The sequence below is a fragment of the Dipodomys ordii genome, unplaced genomic scaffold, assembly GCF_000151885.1.
Source record: "Dipodomys ordii isolate 6190 unplaced genomic scaffold, Dord_2.0 Scaffold248, whole genome shotgun sequence".
NCBI classification, from domain to species: Eukaryota; Metazoa; Chordata; class Mammalia; order Rodentia; family Heteromyidae; genus Dipodomys; species Dipodomys ordii.
This window is the reverse complement of record NW_012267464.1, coordinates 303,864-304,106: the sequence shown is the minus strand read 5'-3', so window position 1 is coordinate 304,106 and position 243 is coordinate 303,864.

Here is a 243-nt window from a genome sequence, read left to right as displayed (position 1 = left end):
TCACAGACTTTCCTGCCAGGGCTGGCTTTGAACCCACATCCTCAAATCTCAGCCTCCTTAGTAGCTACGATTACAAGGGTGAGCCACGGGCGCCCTGCTTAGCTCTTCTTTTTCAACTTAATACTGGATACCCTCCCCACAACCCCCCACATATAAAAAAGTAGAATTTTATCTCACAAATTACTCCTCATATTCAACAAAGCAGTATTCAATCAATTTGAAACCACAGCTCTCTACAATGTA